The sequence below is a fragment of the Spodoptera frugiperda genome, chromosome 25, assembly GCF_023101765.2.
Source record: "Spodoptera frugiperda isolate SF20-4 chromosome 25, AGI-APGP_CSIRO_Sfru_2.0, whole genome shotgun sequence".
Lineage (NCBI taxonomy): Eukaryota > Metazoa > Arthropoda > Insecta > Lepidoptera > Noctuidae > Spodoptera > Spodoptera frugiperda.
The window spans coordinates 16,125,355-16,144,280 of record NC_064236.1 but is presented as its reverse complement, the minus strand read 5'-3'; the positions used below and the strand labels follow the sequence as shown (position 1 = coordinate 16,144,280).

Below are 18,926 nucleotides of genomic sequence, written 5' to 3'. Positions count from 1 at the left end.
TGTGCCCCTTTTTGTTCATTTACATTTTATCTTTTTATATTTTTTTATGAGATTGTTAATATTTTTAAGAGATTAACCACATATACATACAGATTATTTATATGCACAACAAGTAAAAGCTGAATTAATTATATACTATAGGATTATTGAAATGTAAAAGTAAGCCTAGTTTTAAGTAATCTTTTATAATTTTCGCACCTGCCACATTATACCAATTATTGTATAGGGTTTAAAACGTTACGGATTTGTGTAGTGACTAAAATACATGTAATTTTTACTGCTTACTATATTTCTAAATCGTAATAAAAGCAAATACTTAATATACCGAAGCCGACAAACAAGTGACGCGACCACTCTCCCGATTCCAACTCTGTTGCTATGCCAACCGTGTGCAAGGTACTAGGAGAACATAATTGTAAAGAACTGTGAAATGAAAAAGCAAGTGGACATTGTTAGAAACGTAGAAGTTTCTTTAATGGTACCGTAAAAATATAACTGTAACTGTTCGTAAAAACAGATTGCATAATCGAAGCAGTATTTTATGTAATTTTCCAAAACTTTCTTCGAACTCTACGAATTATAGAATTCTGTAAAGCCACTGAAATAAATATTCTAAATATCAGTCATTTTATAAGGTATTTGTAGTATATACCGAAAATATGATTGAGAGCCTCTTGAAATTAAATGACGTGTATTTGTATAGTTTTCAAAATTTTTACTAAAAAAATCTGTGGGCATCGGTACAAGTGTGAAGATGAAACTAGTATTAAATTAATAAATATATAAAAATACATTACATAATTAAGTGGCTGCTGTCTATGACTTTACTAAAATGTTTTACTAGGACACAATAACTGTAAACATATTTCATATTAACCTACACTAACACATTTAATGAGTATATTTACAAATAGAGCACCTACATACAATTACACATACACATGGCACTCAAACTAGATACAACAATTTGTGGAACACACAAAAAGTTGCTCCGTCGAGGAATCGAACAAGTTGTAACTTCAATAAATGATTGCATTATCTGAAACAATTTAAATCTGAAGAAATTTACATTTGTAAATTTCACTTAACACGTTATTATATTTTGTTATATGTCAAACAAACCTTAGTTGTAAACGTAACAGTGTTCATAATATTGTGGTACGACTATCCCTCATAAAAAATCTATAAATAGATTCAATGTACCAGGGCACGATGTTTGCAAAGAAGTACATTTTCCATTTCCCCTCGATGTGTTTGTGTTTAAATTGCACACATTTACGCTGTGAACTACGTCTGTGTGCGAGTGTGACAGCCATACGCAAAGTCTTCAGGGAGTCCTGCGATAGCTATATTGTGCAGCTAATACAATAATAATATCCCGCAGAAAAGAATATAACTGGCTAAAGAAAGAAAAATAAAACTCTTCGTTAGTAGTGTCTGAAATACAGTGCTTGCAAAATCATGTGATAATAAATCGATGCGCGTGCCAAGAGCACTAGCACGGCATAAATCCGGTGAAGTTATGTGAAAATTACACTCTGACTTTCAGCATACCCTGGCCAGGCCATTTTAAGTGGGCTCTTGTATTTTGTAGGTGTACTTATTTTGTAGCAAAGTACTGTATAGTTTACCTAAATTAATATTTTTTAACCGATTAATTATTAAAGGAAAAATTCATTAACATTTACTGATGCATAAATGAAAATGTGGATTCGAAACCTATTAACAGCAAGTGCTAATGTGACATTTTCCAAGTTTTATATACTTTTTTAAATTAGTTAGTGGCAAACGGCTAAGGAAAACATTGTGAAGAAACCAAACCTGGGCTTATAATTTTTTATTATTTTATAACTTTGAAGTCTTCAATCCGGCTTGACCAATAGTGGTGATTAAAGCTTAAACCTTTTCCATGTAAGCAAGGATATTTGTTCATTAGTGGGCATTTATAGGCTGTTGATAATGATAATGATTAGATAAAATGTGGATGCGTCAAAATTTTACTCCACATTATCTTTTTTTTTTAATTTTCCCATTTTTGCTTGTTTGTGTAGAGGCATGTAAGAGTATTCTGCGTTCTGATTTTGTAATTGACTGTAGTGGATACGATTGATAATTACTATTCGAGAGAACGACTGCTTCACTTGAGCAGTCGTTCTCTCGATAGTCGATTTCACCTCGGTTGCTATGCCAACCGTATGCAAGTTACCAGGAAAGTATAAATGTATAGAAGATCGAGCCGTAAAAGGACTTAGATTTTTAAAGAAACTTAAGTTTTTTAAGTGAATTTTGTAGTCTTTTTATATTTGTTAATAAAATGCTCATATAAAAATGAAATAGAACTTTCAATATGAGCCAGTATATAATATTTAAAAAAAAACGTTTAAACATGACTTGTCAATAATCAGAAAGACAGATCTTCATTGTATTTAATAAAACACTACAGAGTTTACTTTTCGTTCAAAAGTGCCTTGCTGGTCTAATTGAAATAAATAATTTTGACTTTGACTTCGATGCCATTAAATAGACTACTTAGACTTTTATTATTGATTTTGAATGAATTAAGTATTTAATTAATATTTTTAACCGAGATTGTTATTATTTTTAGTTTACAATTATCAAACTTAAAGTGTTAGAATAAAAGTAACAACAACTTAACTTACAAATCGGTTTGATGAAAACTGGGCGCGTGCCAGTAGAACTAGTATGACATAAATCAAAGAGAGTTTGTTGATTTTCATGGAGTAGTCGAAACCTTAGCCTTAACTTAAATTTTATTCATCTAAAGTTATGGAGCCTGATTATACAATTCATATACCTATTGGAGTATTTTATTTGCATGGAAATATTTGGTACCGTACTATTTTAATCTAAAAATCTAGATAGGCGTTTGACTGCGATCTCACCTGTGGCCTCAACTGGCCTCAACAATTAAAAGGCGAAATTATAATACAGCCAAAAGAAAACAATTCGAATAAGCTTTACAATATTATATGGTTTTATATTAATGTATTACATTAACATATCCTAATAAAAAGGCCTTTTGACTTTGTGTTAGTAAATAATAATTTGAGTTTGCTTGTTTTGTTTAAATAATTACTGTGTTGGATATGAATTAAGATAACGATATTATTGTAAAGCTCTTTTAAAAATACGAATTACTAAAATATTAAATGATAAAAAATTACCTATGTTTGTATGTGTATGAGCAATGATGCCTCTTATTTGGATTTCAAAGATAAATAATGATTATATTGAAACTTAAGTAGTATGCTGTGAAATCTTAATTAAAAGTTTATTTTGCAGTAGTTCCAAAAATTGCGTATTTTTGGTAGATTCGGTGCCACTTTATAAAATATGTAGGTATTAATATAATAAGTAGGTTGTTTCATACTTAAATAAAATATATATAATATTTCCGTAATCAATATTATGAGGAGCTTGGTCTAATTACTTGTATCTAGCTGTGTAACCAAATAATATCTAAATAGTAACCAGTATTTATTGCTCTTGTTCCATAACCAATTTGTGATATTTTCTACAGCACGTCGTAGGCGTAGTAATATGTTGTAGCCACACAGCTACGACGTAGCCATTGTGCTACGGCGTAGCCTGTGAGCTACGAGTTTGTTTTGTATGTACTTTATGCTGACAGAAAACATACTATTAACAGATTAAGTTGCCCCAACTTAAAAATATACTTTAAGATAGCCCTTATATTACAAACCTATTGAAGTTGAGAGTTGTAAGTACCGCTTTTACTAAACAACGATTTTAGTAGGTATTTTAAAATGAGTAAAATGCTGTTAATTCGCTTAATAAACATGTTATTATTATTAATTTTTATTAATCTGCTAATGGCCTTATAGCCAAAAGCCTCGACCAACACCTGAGTAGGCTAACGTTAGACGGTTGGATCAAGAGCCTGATGCAGAAGGCAGTACTTCTGGACACGGCGCGTATTGTCCGGAAATTCCTCTCTCTTGAGCCCTGACCACCGGTAGCTTGGATTTATCCCGTTACTGGTGGGCTACTGCTTTTTATATTTTTAAATGTTTTTTTTTCTTTTTAATTTAATATTCAAAAATGTAATAAACAAGTATAATAAATAAATGAAAAAGAAAATGTTATTATTTAACCGTTTTAAGTTCCAATTCTAGTGTTAGTGACCATGACAGTTTAAAAACTTATATGTTATCTTATGTAAAAAATGTCATGTCGGTTAAGTAATAAATAAAAATGTTATCATAAAACGGGAAAAAAATTTATGAGTTTCCGATATTTCGGCACTGTTGCTCAGCTAACCTAAACTCTAAGCTAAACTCATAAAAATTTAAAAACATGGTAAATATCCCGTTTTAAGTTCCAATTCTAGTGTTAGTAACCATGTCAGTTTAAAAACTTATATGTTATCTTAAGTAATAAATGCAAATACGAATACTTTGTATCCTTGTTTATGTAAGGTTGTTTCATTAATCCAATACTCATTTTCTATATCGTCTACTATCATTATTATTTGAAGCAATAACTTGAAAGAGATAATATATACTCTTATTTGGACTACAGATATCCTTCATCCATATCTTCTCTATCTAAAAGGTTTTTTTTTTGCCTTTTAGAAATATTAGAAAATATGCCCAAAACGTAATAAACATATTTGAAAACAAACTGATTCAAATAAAAAATAATAATAAAAGATTTGACACATGAAGGACTCGAACCCACAACCTTCGCTTTATGAGCGCGAAGCGCTACCATTGCGCCAATGTGCCTTGTGATCAAGAAGTTCAATTAGGCCATCGTATGGTTCCTCAACACTGGTTCCATGCGGCTGTCTCTGATAGAAGGAGATAGATGTATGTTTAAGCTATAAGTGTAAAGAGAATCAATATATGCAACAAGGGTTAAGTTACTGCAGTTTTGCTCCGCCCACAATCAACCTTTTATTTTAATGTACGAGACGATAGCAATAGAATTTCAAATGCGCTAGACAAGATCACGAGATTATACGTTCTTACAGATAATTCGCACACTGAAACATTTACATGTGTGCACTGTATTTTAGTGGCAGGAGAATTTGTTGTATTGTTATGCTATCCTAGTCCACAAATACCAAACAAAGCAACATATATACCAATTTTATAAAGCTAGCGGGCTCGGTTACGTTGTCCTGCTCGAGATATATAGCAGATACATTATTTGGCTACGTTATTATTTTGTTAGCATGTTATATTTGTTTCCATTTAAATACATATTATTAAATAGTTGTCGAAACATATGTTAATTTAATTGAACTACCCTGCGCAAATACCAGGGTTACATATAAAAATGTTAATAGAATCTAAATTGCAAATTAAGGAAAACATTCCACATTCTCAACTTTATTGAGAAACGGCGGCGCGACGCTTGTACATTTATTAATTTTAGGTCAATTGCAATCTCTACAGAAATTAACATAATTGTTTTTATCGGTTACAATTTTAACAAACTAGTAATCACGTTTTGGAAATTTGTGAAAACTAGTTTGTTTTTAGCATTTACTTAAACTGTTTCTTGGAAATGAAAAGAAATCAAAACTAATGTTTATCGTTAGTTGTTATGTGTTTACTCACAGCTACAGCATTGTTAACTGATATAATATTATAAACATACAATAAGGTAGCGCAATTTTTAACCTAGCATAAAAAAGAGTCAGACTAATAAATAAGTCTGAACTTTTCTTTTAATTACATTGAATTCATTTTTATTAATAACCAGTATAGGACGCACTCTGATCGAGATTTAGAAGTTACTGCCATCTAGGTTTTAACTAGTGCAGTATATAACTTGGAAAACTTGAAACGCTTTAGTTCCACATCTGGCCGCAACCTATTCGTGATTTAATGCATGGCTTCAGGGCGCTAGTAGCCTTTGTTGCACATGAAGGGTCTAAAGGGATCGTGAAATTCGACTGATCTTGCACCTGGCACATTAGCTCAGTTGGATAGTACAGAGCGTCGCGAATAAAGTGACCGCGAAGGTCGTAGGTTCAAGTCCTGCATGTGCCGAAAACCTTTTTGAATTTTGTTTTTTGCAAAAAAAAAAATTTTTTATATCTATTTTCATTAAATATGCACTAAATTCTTACCGATTAAAGACCCTCCATTTAAATCTGAAGCAATTAAGTAGTGCCTTTAAGATGATTTTTATATTACCTGAAACAGAAAAAAAATGAGTTAATCTTATTTGAAAACAACGCATATGAAAAAGCGCAATGTTACGTTACGACACATTAGCGATTTATTTTCGCTTTACGTACACTATAATTAGTAATATACACAAAGTCATTATTAGTATCAATCTCCGGCACATTGACAGCCTTTCACCAGACTCAGTCTAGCCGTCTGAGTCATTGGGCCTATAGTTGAATTGGTTACATGTTTTTCTACAAGTTTAAGAACACCAGCTAACGGGTTTGTTATTGAGTGGTGACAGATAGCGTATGCACCAACATACCATTCGCAAAAAGGGCGCGCGTTACACGTCTAAAAAGGCATAAATATTACAGCAGAGACAATGTTTCTTGAGACGGTAAATATCGTGAGGAATCTGTTGTTGGGTCTATAATCTAACCTGATAGGTTTGTTCCCAGATTAGTTGTGATTTACTTTTAGTTGAACATTGAAATACGAAAATTTAATACACTATATGACTAAATAAAAAAAAACAGTTGTTTACAGCTAGCGGAGTTTAAAAGCACGCAGATCAATGTATTGGAAGCTGCAATACCAGTGCATTAGAAATTTGAGGAGGTTCTGCTATGATGTCACTAAAGTCACTCTCTTAGAGTCTGATAAAAAAGCTGAATAATAACATTAAACAAATATAATTTTATTCGGAATAAATGATACGCTTAGCTTATGTACTACAAACTAAAGTTATTCCCCAATTAAATTTGTTTAATAAAATTGTTATTGAGCAATTACACACAACACAACGCATGACACAGTAACATCGATTCAAATACAAATATTTGGTACTTAAATAGGCTTTCATGTACCACTAAAAAACTATTATCTGGATATCTATCGCAGCTCATCAAACCATATTACGTTCATTTATTTACGTGATACATCACATGCGATAATTTGGGACACATATAGCTTAATATACATTCATATTTTTTTCAGTAAGTTAACGTGGTGGTGGGTAACATTTGAAGAGTTGTCCCGTTAGCGGTACAAAATCAATACCCAAAACTTTTGGTAACAGAGCGGCAGAGCTGCGAGGATGCATTTGCTGTGACGTCAGTACCTTGTATTGATTTTGAGCCCCCATTCTGAACCTGATCGTTATAAATAGAATCGGTTACTAGGAGAAAATGAAACGTAAGGAGTTCTTTCTTTTCATCGACGTCCCGACTAAAGCTAGTACTTTATCGCTTAAAGCGAGAGAAGAACGCAGGTATAATACACCTATTGTTTGTATAATTTATTTTTGGCTATATCAGTTAAGTAAGAGTATCACATTAATTAGAATTTATTTAGAAATACAAATTTTTTGTTGCCTTTAATCAACGATGCTACTCCGATAACTACTTGAACATAATTCATAAAAAAATCCTTATCCAACTGACGGGCTAAATTGATTTCAACTTAGAAAGTTTGTAAAACAAGATGAGGACAATGAACTGTCGGAAAAATAAATACTTTTTTGATGAATTTATTTTATACTAAAGTAAGAATTTAAATTTTTAAACTATAAAAATAGACATCGTCATTAATAAAACAAATATAATACACTCTCGTAACTATTATAGCAGGAGATGAGTTGACGGCGGCATGCGGCATTTTGCTTTCGTCACACCTGTACCAGGGTAGAATAAGTTTAAAGCAAGTGATATAGCGGTAAGCGGCTGACTGTTTACAAAGCCAATCTAATTTTTAAGACTTTTTAAACATATGGTACCAGTATCGTTTTTAGACACAGGTATTAAAATAATCTGTAGATTTTATAACATATAATGTCAATTTTGTTATGGTCTGTAGCTATGTTTTATAGAAAGATTCAGTAATTATCCTAAGAGGCCTCATATTCTAATTACGTTTATTACCGATTGTAGAAAGGGTATTTCACTTTCTACTAAGTCACTGAATTAATCGTAACTATTCGATATTTTGAAGATTCCACATGTTTTTTACACAAGATCGCGTATTATATTATGTAAGGAATATCTAAGATGCAGTGGGGATATTTTAACATTAACTTCAAAATTATGATAGAAATTAAACCCTATTTTTTATTTGATTTAAGGTAAAGTAGTATAACATTACCATTATTAGGCCAAAGCGTTATACATAACACATAATTATAGTAAATGGAGAAAAAGAAAAATCCTTAATTGATACATTGAAAAGTAATAAAAACACTTAAATACTATGACATGTTTTAACAATAAGTATAGGACGAGCCAATGTTTAACCGTGTTTTAGCAAAGTCGAGTCGCCTGACTGTGCAGTGTGTAATATAGTAGAAGATGTGCACCATATTCTGTCGGAATGTGTTCGGGGCGAAGTCGAAAGAAAACAAATGTTTCCTAAATTTAATTATAATGTTGGCAAATTTAATAGTGTTTTGTCTGTACCTTTATCAGACAAAGCTAAAAAAGTGTATTTACTGGTTAAAAATATTTTGATTAATAAAAATTAAGTTCTTTTATGTTTATATTTATATTTTGTTAAAGTTCCTGTGACATAATCATTGTGTGATTAAACCCTCCAACATATTTATTAAAGATTAAAAAAAAACCGTGTCTTGTGGGAGAACTCCATGCGTGACTTTGAGTTTTATTTATTTCTTATCATTATTATTTTAATGCTGTGATATTTATCACATAAAGTTCTTATAAGGAAGATAAAAGATAATAGAACATTTTGTTTTGTCAGACAGAATAGCCCTTGTTTAACACACAGGCTACATGCTACCATCCATCCATAGAACGACCGCAGTAACAGGCCACTTTCCCTCATCTTGGATTTCCCGCATGAGTACTAGGATACTATAACTTATGAGCAATTAAAAAAGCGGGCGGGCGGCAAACTCATATCATCACAAACAAGAATGGCTTTCGATAGTAGTAGGCAGTAAAACATATTATTATTTTGTCTTTTACTTTAGCTTTTTAGCTTTTTATTTAATACATATATTTAGTTATTTTTCTTTTGCAGCAGCAACGGGGAGATAATATACATATATTTAGAATAACATAAATATTAGTACCTATTATTTAAATGTACATTTTTATAATCGTATTGGACGGCAAACGAACTGACCGATTATCTGATGGTAAGCCATCAGCGCCGCTCATGGCAACCCGTAGCACCAGAAGAGTTACAAGTGCATAATATATAATATTGCATTTTATAATAACAAATTGTTGTAATACTAAGTAAATTAGTTTCAAATGTTAAGATAAAAACAATAATATGCAGCCATCAAATGTTTGCGGCAACATGTCTTTTGACCGCATATAATACTTTTCCGCTTAAATTAAAAAAGAAAACAAATTATCAACACCAAAAATATGGATCATAAAAAAAACAAACGTTGCTTTGTCAAGAACATAATGTGTTTGACAAAGAGCTTAAGAGACTAAATGGCTATATATAATAATAACCTTCCATGGCTTCCATCCATAAAATGGCCGTAGCAACAGGCCGCTTTCCCGCATCTTGTATTTTCCGCGTGTGTACTAGGGTACTATAACCTTAAAGAAAGTGATATGCGGGCGGGTGGGCGGCGAAGTTCTGATATTACAAGTTCAACGTTTATGTTTGTGAATGATAGTTATCGGTTAGTAGTAGTTACACTTTCATTGAAATATTTTCCACGTTTTAATTGTTATAATATTATCGCTTTGAACGTTGAAAAACTAGCTATTATTGACTATTATTGAGCATAGAAATACATTTTTTATAACTATCATGCAATAGGTAAATACAAGGATTTTTCACCTAAGAAAGTAATGAGAAATCTATATATTAATACGTGATGCAAAAACTTCATATCCATTTTTACGAAAATTGCGCGGACGTAGGAGTATAAAATTTGGTACACTTATAGTTTATGTGTAGGAGAAGTGCAGGACGCTAATATTTTTCAATAATAATGCTTATAAAGTACATTAAATCAATAAATAAAACATTACACACACATGCATAGTATCTGATCGTATTTGACAAAACGTCAAAATCAATAGACATTGCGATGATATTCTCACGTCTTATATGAATAGAGTTTTATAAAAGAGTTTGTTTGAGTTTGAGTTAAATAAAAATTATCCTTGAACGTATGTTAAGTGGTATTGTAAATTAAATCGTATATGGTCGAATTTCGGCCACTAGGCGACCACTAGTTATAATTAAATAGATCACTTCACTTTAATTTAAGTAAGTACCCTACTTGTTTTATAAAGATATAATTATATCTTCAATGCTGTATTTAATTAAAATTATTTTTAATATTATCTAATTATGCCCTATGTGGCGGATCACGGCAAGAGCAAATTAAAGTTAAGACCTTTATGTAACATATGAACCACGAATGAACAATTTGATTTAATTTAATTTAATTTAATTTAATTTAATTTAATTTAATTTAATTTAATTTAATTTAATGTAATTTAATTTAATTTAATTTAATTTAATTTAATTTAATTTAATTTAATTTAATTTAATTTAATTTAATTTAATTTAATTTAATTTAATTTAATTTAATTTAATTTAATTTAATTTAATTTAATTTAATTTAATTTAATTTAATTTAATTTAATTTAATTTGATTTGATTTGATTCATTTTCCCGCTCACGTACCAGGGTAGCATAAAGTTGTAGAAACTGGAAATACGAGTAGTGCACAGCTCCACGGGTATGACGTCAGTTCTCGACAGTGAGCGCGGTGACGTTAACGTTTAAATCATTGACTTGTATCTTTATTTTTAGCTTAATGTCACTTAAGTAATTTCAAGTAACTAACTTAACTAAACTAGTAGTTTAGAAAACGCGAGATAATAAATTGTTATATTTGCAAAGTGTGCGAAAATTGTTAAATATGATATTATGAGACATGAGAACTACGTAAATTGGCTTGTAATCAAGAAACTTAAATGGAAGCCATCATTCGTGCTTGTTCCACAATTTGGATGCTAATCCCACATTTCTGACTTTATCACAAAACCATAAAGTTAAAAATGAATTGAGAATGTTCAACTATTTGAAAAAGCTTGATCTACACCTGTATAATACAACCCTTTTAAGAGACCGACAGATAGTCCATACACGTATAAATGCATAGTTTACTAACGACAGACAGAGATAAAAGATGGTGTATTGACATGGTTTCATACACAGTGAAAATGCCATGTGTAAGTTATTCTAGGAACGCGGTAAATCTCTATCAGTCAGTTGCAGGAACGATCATTAAATTTTTAAAGTGACTTTAAATATTAATGAAGCTTTAAAGTGTTGCACAAAGAAGTATTTCTATCTCATTTTAATGCCGGATTAACTTTAATTAAAGAAACGTCAAATCGGGACTTTAGCCTATTTTTTACGTTGCACAAAACGTCATTAGCGCTAAAGGAGCATTAAATTGACAGTTTGGGGTTATAATTTTTAATGCCTAGTCAAACATCCATTAAACTTGTTATTAAACTCTGAATTCTTTTGTAAATAGTGCTAGTAATATTTTTTTACTTTATTACAGTATTATTTTGTCCCTTTCATCTTTATCCGCTCCTTCCACGACGACGTCGTGTAATTCCAGATAGGATAAAGCTATTTGAAAAACATGACGGAGAAGAGTTTCGTGTGAGATACAGGATTTCTAAAGCTTTACACATTTGCGAGATACTCAATTTACAAACAAACTCGAAGAAATAGAGCCATTGATGGCCTCACATAGTTATTGATATGTTTGAGATTCTTCGCTACTGGATCTGCCGAAGATCAGCTTCCTGCCAAACATAGGCCTTCCTTAGTGTTAACAACCTCTAGCAACACCAGACAGATATAATGTAGGATGTAATTATAATATAATAGTATTTAATTACTGAGTACTATTCATAGGAATAAATATATTAAACCTTTTTCGTCATTTCATATTAAACCTTTTTCGTCATTTCATAGACTACATAAACTGTTTAAAATAAATGTTAGCTGAAATGGAACGTCAAATGATATATTTAAAAACCGGCCAAGTGCGAGTCGGACTCGCCCATGAAGGGTTCCGTAACAGCAAGTAGATGCCATATTATAAAAGTTACAAAATAACTTGGTTTTACATAGTGTTTGTATGAACGACAAAGTTATATTTACGGTTTTTGATATCTCGTTCAAACCAATTTTCGTTGTTAGTTTCTATTGAAATCTACACCATATATTTTTTTTTTGCTTTTTCACTCTCTTATTTTAAAAGTTACAGGGGGGGGGGCACTCATTTTTCCTCTTTGGAAGCGTCTAACTTTCAAACGGTTGATTTTGACGAAAACCTTTATGTCTTTTTTAAAGACATATATGGATATGTCTTTAAAAAAGACACCCATCACGGGTATGTTAGCTGAAAAAAATTTTTTTTGAATCAGTTCCATGTATGGATGTAAAAACCCTTTAATTTTTAAATTTAATAATTTTTATTCAAAATTCGAATAGCGGTTATCGAAATACATCAACCTACAGAGTTTCAACTATGTAGGCTCAACAGTTTCGGAAATAAATGGCTGTGACATACGGACGGACAGACAGACAGACAAACATGACGAATCTATAAGGGTTCCGTTTTTTGCCATTGGCTACGGAACCCTAAAAATGGCGGAAAATAATTAATTCGAATATTGGTCGATGAGACGGATTGTTGGTTTATAATAGTTCTGTAAAAATAAATTGTAATTCCTGAAATGTTATGAATTTCTTTTAATCTTCTCGCATCTTGAAATAACATTCGGTATTTCCATATCATGCTAGGGGAATAGGTGTATTAATAGATGTATATACCTTGTATATTTTTAAGAATAAATAAAACGACTAATCTTGTTTTAAATTAATTTATTTTATTAGATATTTATTTTACTAAAATACCATACCGTCATTACATGGGGGCAATTCGTACTTCCTCTGTGGGTGCAATATTATACCATTCTTTGGTTAATTCTTTGCTTAAAAAGTTAGTAAATGGCGATGCATACTGCCTGAACCAGCCTGTATTGCACCAGATACCATGGTTAATGAATAATGCTGAAAATTCTTTCTACAAAAGGAAAACTCGAGACGAGTCCAATTCTCAATTAATCACAACAATAACAAACACCTGGAAGCTACGTTAAATCTTCTCTCTTACAAACGCTGTTACGATACCAATGAAAGATAATTCAACACCACATTAAAGCAATTGATAATATTTTTATGGTAAAAAATTGGATTTTTCCTAAATACAGAGATGACAGAAACGCTCATGATGTCAATATTGACAACTAGGGCTGGCGATCTAGGAATTTCTTCCCGCGAACCAAAGAGGTTGATACCTATTTTAAATCGGAACACATAATTGAATCGGTCAGTGAATTAGAATAAGATTTGATATTTATATGTATTCCACTATTAAGACACTACAAAATACATTTAATAGTAGCTAATTAAATTAACACATATGCTTAATCTGTCAAATATAGAGATATTTAATCAAATACAAAATATAGATATAGGTATTACGTAAATAATGTAATTAGCTCTGAAAAAACTCATAACTGAGTCTTAATTTACAAGTAACTAAGTAGTAACAAATGGTATTGTATTGATTTTTATAGTGTCCTTTAACTACATGAAATAAATCCAAACACAATCGATAAATCGTCATTTTAAAAAATCGGTTTCTTTCGAAGCGGGATTCGCTTCCTTCCATCCTTAATGACAATTTACATTCAATCAGTTCCAGAGAGTATACAAATACTACGTAATCAGTTCATTCAAAATATGTGTTTTAACTTGCAACACTTTTTAATGTCGTCTTTAGTTAAAGTCCCATTAAAGGGACCCGCAACAGTTTTGTGCAACGTCTTTAAATTTAATGGAATATTAGCGATAATGACGGATTAACTAATGTCGATTTTAAAGACAGTTTTCTGCAACTGACTGTATAACAGTCAGTTGCAGGAACGATCATTAAATTTTTAAAGTGACTTTAAATATTAATGAAGCTTTAAAGTGTTGCACAAAGAAGTATTTCTATCTTATTTTAATGCCGGATTAACTTTAATTAAAGAAACGTCAAATCGGGACTTTAGCCTATTTTTTACGTTGCACAAAACGTCATTAGCGCTAAAGGAGCATTAAATTGACAGTTTGGGGTTATAATTTTTAATGCCTAGTCAAACATCCATTAAACTTGTTATTAAACTCTCAATTCTTTTGTAAATAGTGCTAGTAATATTTTTTTACTTTATTACAGTATTATTTATAATGTCCCTTTCAAGCCTATCATCTTTATTCGCTCCTTCCACGACGACGTCGTGTACCAGATAGGATAAATTTATTTGAAAAACATGACGGAGAAGAGTTTCGTGTGAGATACAGGATTTCTACAGCTTTACGCATTTGCGAGATACTCAATTTGATTATTATTATTGACTATTGATGGCCTCACATAGTTATTGATACTAGTGGTCGCCTAATGGTCAAAATTCGACCATATACGATTTAATTTACAATACCACTTAACATACGTTCAAGGATAATTTTTATTTAACGAATTGCTATTCGTTTTGTAAAATTCAAATTAATATATTCCGGCGCATTATGAATAACCAACCTCTTCATTATATTAACCTCCTTCAATGAGAAACCTCTTTTCATTTCTTCTTCTTTTAATATCATCGCAATGTCTGTCAATTTGACGTTTTGTCAAATACGATAGGGGAAGGTGGGGGAATTAGGAACACTTAAGTTAAAAGGCAAAAAAAGTATTTTCTCTTAAAAAAGGAATCAACTTTTATTAAAACTTAAAAACATTATTTATCTGTCTGCTTATAACGGAAAAAAATATTTTTTCATTTCATGACACATATCACACACGTAACTTTTGCTGGTCTCTCTGGAAGTGCATTGCACATGTGCCCAAAGCTTTATCGTGGTCATGTGAATCTGATATTTGAACTGGTGGTGTCTGGTTCAGTCTGGCTGCATCAACGTCTCGCCTCATCTAAAAAAAATGTATTGTAATAAAAATATAAAAACAAATTGTAAATATGAACGTTCCCAATTACCCGCCACTCACCGTTCCTAATTACCGGCAGTCGATAATTTGAATAAAAATGGTCGCGACCTTCGATAGCATTATAAGTGAATCCTATAACACGTAAAATTTTAAAACGGATTATCCATGAAATAAACTTACGAAATATGGTGTCATTGTACTCAAAAATATGACATTTGCATCTAATGTATGAAAACACAAAATTTATAACAAAAATGCAATAAAAACATTTTGACTCACCGTGTCAAGATGCGTGCATCCTCCAGTTCCCACTGTCGCTTGCGCACTTAGGGGCGGGGGAAGCATACCTCGAATAGCCGCGAGACGGGATACGGGGAGGGGAAGTGGAACTTATCAACGTGTTCCCAATTACCCGCCGTTCTCAATTACCCTACCTTCCCCTACTATGCATGGTAGTGTGTGTAATGTTTTATTTATTGATTTATTTATTTATTGATTATGAATGTACTTTATAAGCATTATTTATGAAAAATATTAGCGTTCTGCACTTCTCCTACACATAAACTATAAGTGTACCAAATTTTATGCTCCTACGTCCGCGCAATTTTCGTCATATAGATGTTTGTGATTCTTCGCTACTGGATCTACCGAAGATCAGCTTCCTGCCAAACATAGGCCTTCCTTAGGTATTTCCATATCATGCTCGGGGAATAGGTGTATTAATAGATGTATATACCTTGTTCTTTATAGAGACTGGGTAAATGCTAAAGAAGTGTTAACTATTAAGTAGTTATTTTTAAGAATAAATAAAACGACTTATCTTGTTTTAAATTAATTTATTTTATTATATATTTATTTTACTAAAATACCAAGTCACCTGGGGGTAATTCGTACTTCCTCTGTGGGTGCAATATTATACCATTCTTTGGTTAATTCTTTGCTTAAAAAGTTAGTAAAAGGGCGATGCATACTGCCTGAACCAGCCTGTGTTGCATCAGATACCATGGTTAATGAATAATACTGAAAATTCTTTCTACAAAAGGAAAACTCGAGACGAGTCCAATTCTCAATTAATCACAACAATAACAAACACCTAGAAGCTACATTAAATCTTCTCTCTTACAAACGGTGTTACGATACCAATGAAAGATAATTCAACACCACATTAAAGCAATTGATAATATTTTTATCGTAAAAAATTAGGATTTTTCCTAAATACAGAGATGACAGAAACGCTCATGATGACATTATTGACAACTAGGGCTGGTCAATGGTCATCTAGGATTTTATTCCCGCGAACCAAAAAGGTTGATACCTATTTTAAATCGGAACACATTAATTGAATCGGTTCAGGGAATTAGAAGAAAATTAGATATTTATACGTATTCCACTATTAAGACACTTCAAAATACATTTAATAGTAGCTAATTAAAATAACACATATACCTAATCTATTAAATATAGAGATATTTAATAAAATACAAAATATAGATATAGGTATTAGGTAAAAAATGTGATTAGCTCTGGAAAAACTCATAACTAAGTCTTAGTTTACAAGTAACTAAGTAGTAACAAATGGTATTGTATTGATTTTTATAGTGTCTTTTAACTACATGAAATAAATCGAGTCACGATCGATAAATCGTCATTTTAAAAAATCGGTTTCTTTCGAAGCGGGATTCGCATCCTTCCATCCTTAATGACAATTTACATTCAATCAGTTCCACAGAGTATACAAATACTACGTAATCAGTTCATTCAAAATATGTGTTTTAACTTGCAACACTTTTTAATGTCTTCTTTAGTTAAAGTCCCATTAAAGGGACCCGCAACAGTTTTGTGCAACGTCTTTAAATTTAATGGAATATTAGCGATAATGACGGATTAACTAATGTCGATTTTAAAGACAGTTTTCTGCAACTGACTGTAAGTTTTTTATGATATCCTGGTCTTTCAATACCGATAAACGCAACTATACATAAATATGTATATGTTTATTTGATATTCTGTATAGGTAATGTGAAGACATTTTTGGGACGCAAAAAGGTTTACTATATTAGCGATTTTTATTTTCACGCCTTTCCACAAAAATGTAGGAAATTCTTTTAACTAGTGTAATCCTTGACGAGATTATGCTTTAATAACAAGACATAAAAATCTACAAGTTACATATACAGTTAACCCTAGATAATTCAAAATTTAAAAGGTATCTTATAACATTCCGATTTACCAAATATTCGAAATATCAAATAGTCCGAAATTTGTACTTGCCTTAGAATTTAGGCACTGCCAATTTTGAGCTCTTTCTATCCCTTTCTATTTGTCACTTCTAATTACCGAAAGTTAGACGCCGATAAGTTAGAATTAATGAGTCGTTGATTATTGATACATTTGTATGATATTATTATCAGAACTTAATCAAGGTAATTCGAACGAAAAATGTAATCAATACATTTTTAATAACTAAATCAGACCTTGTTCGAAATATAAAAAGATTTCCTAGGGACTTCGCGATTTCTTCAAATTATAGGCTGGGTACAAAAATATGACCGAATAGATATTCCCCACAATAAAATATATTAAAATAATAAAATGTATACTTTGATCTCTTGGTAAAGTTAGATATAGAGCGCCATCTTCTGCAGTCCTTGCATACATCTTAAATTTGCATCACATTTATTCATCCGGTGATACTTGTTTCTGTAAACGGGACAGTGGTGACACCTCGTAAAATACGTTGGCAGCGCAAACCTAAATAGTATTCATATCTCTTCAAAACTTTACTAGTTTACAACGAGATGTCACATCAGGCATTAATTTTAGCAAAATATGCTTTCATTTGCTTACATTTTATTAGAAAGTGTTGAATCTGATACTTCGTAAAATAATATATTTTGTGTAGGATAGTTACAACTCGTGTATCATCAAAAACCTTACACTACGACGAACTATGTAGTCAGTATTCAGTCCATATATTGGTTGAAGGGTTGAGCCTTCCCGGCTAGTTTAACACATCGTTGAAGAATGATAAAATAAAAATAAAAATAGATAATTTTATACACAAAATGTCATAAAGGTTATAACTGCATTCCGATTGATCTGGACACTATTCTAGGATCATTGCATAGCAGCAACAGTTACTAGAGTTATCTAGTATTTTAATATATTACAAGTGAAAGCAAAAAAATCTAATGGCACATGCGGGATTCGAACCCACGACCTTCGCGTTATGAGCGCGACGCGCTATCCGCTGCGCTAATGTGCCTTGTAATAATCAGATTCAAATACAGGATATCATTCATCCTGGCATCACGGTAGAAGGCTCCCTTTGAATAAGAGAGATAGATAGTATGTTTGTTGCATAGGTGTAAAAAGGACCAATATATAAGGGTTACTGTTTTTCTCCACCCCAAATGAGAAGACAGCAATTAGGATTCGCGTACGACAGACAAGGTAACAAGATGACATGTCCTGACATATTTACCCACACTATAGTGGACACACGTGTGCGATAATCAATAAATACAATGAAAACACTTCGTTTATTATGGTACCCTAGTCCACAAATACCGATTCTAGTGAGCTATATGCATATTTATGTTTAATGACTCCACTTCGTCCTTCGCTACGAGGAAGGACTATTTAATCATTTCAATTCTATCACACATGTGTGCGGTGCTGCGGTT

At 31.6% G+C, this 18,926-nt stretch overlaps 1 non-coding gene across 1 annotated transcript; it reads right to left on the bottom strand.

Annotated features, from left to right (window-relative positions):
• Positions 1 to 18,432: 18,432 nt before the first annotated feature.
• On the bottom strand, positions 18,433 to 18,505 carry Trnam-cau (transfer RNA methionine (anticodon CAU)). The gene has a single exon. It is a non-coding gene; the product is annotated as a tRNA-Met (tRNA).
• Positions 18,506 to 18,926: the final 421 nt, after the last annotated feature.